At 40.2% G+C, this 997-nt stretch overlaps 1 protein-coding gene across 1 annotated transcript in view; it reads left to right on the top strand.

Annotated features, from left to right (window-relative positions):
- Positions 1-997, top strand: part of LOC119585045 (sarcoplasmic calcium-binding protein 1-like) — a gene marked incomplete at its 5' end in the record, with an annotated part of 7,415 nt that overhangs the window by 1,501 nt on the left and 4,917 nt on the right.

Raw genomic sequence — 997 nt, 5'->3', positions numbered from 1 at the left:
CAAATGATAAATCTTCCCTTTTTAAGATTAAACCTTAAGGACTGGTATAAGCTAAGCCGTTTATATAAACTGTCATTCATTTCGCTGTCTAGATCCGTGACAGTCAAAAGATGACCTCACCAAACTTTATCTCATATAGACGACAGCTCTTATCTACTTACCACTCCGCCTGCATGTCTAACGCTTGTATGTACGTACGTCAACATACACTCACGGCTGTCGGTTTTTTGCAAACGGATTATTCAGCTGCGCGTTTGTGTCGCCAAAGGACATTATGCCGAACCGAAATATCCACAAAGGAAGAAGCATTTAATGATGTAAATACAATCGGGTCGTATGAAAATATACGTAAGAGGCAAATTTCTTTTGAAAATAAGCATAGAAGGCAAATATTTATCAGAAATCAACATGAGACAAATATTTATCCGAAATAAATATAGGAGACAAACATTTATTACAGATATTCACGAACGGCATTTATTTAAAATAAACACAAGAGGTAAACATCCATTAATAATAAATTTACGCATACAAATAGTCAAACAGAGAGATTGCAGACAACGGCCCTCAAAGAGCCTTCCAAAATCCTACATTTGCCTTCGTCCACCGAGCGATACTTGCTAAAAGGCCTTGTAAGCTTCACCCAGAGGGTTTGGGGGATTACCAGGCTTCTCCATCTGGGGCCGAGCGGTGCCGTCGGAACATCCTTGCCAACCTTTCTGTCTTCGGGAAAGCAGACACTCGTGTGATAGGCAGGTGTCACTTCATCAAGAATCCTTTGCTCTTTGATATTCTGCACAGTTTTCTATGCTAAGTCGCGGGCTCTTAAAACGGCCTCTTTTCGCATCGCCAGTACGTCACGTTTTTCCTTTTGTTTATAAATGATGTAAGTCTAAGCTGCCATCAAGAACTTCCTTCCTCCTTTCGATGTTGTTGTGAATTCCATGATCGCTGAGTAGAGTGTGCAATACTTCAGTTTTCTTATGGTGTTGATATA

This window comes from Penaeus monodon, chromosome 19 (assembly GCF_015228065.2).
Source record: "Penaeus monodon isolate SGIC_2016 chromosome 19, NSTDA_Pmon_1, whole genome shotgun sequence".
Taxonomy (NCBI): domain Eukaryota; kingdom Metazoa; phylum Arthropoda; class Malacostraca; order Decapoda; family Penaeidae; genus Penaeus; species Penaeus monodon.
This window is presented reverse-complemented; position numbering and strand designations above follow the sequence as displayed.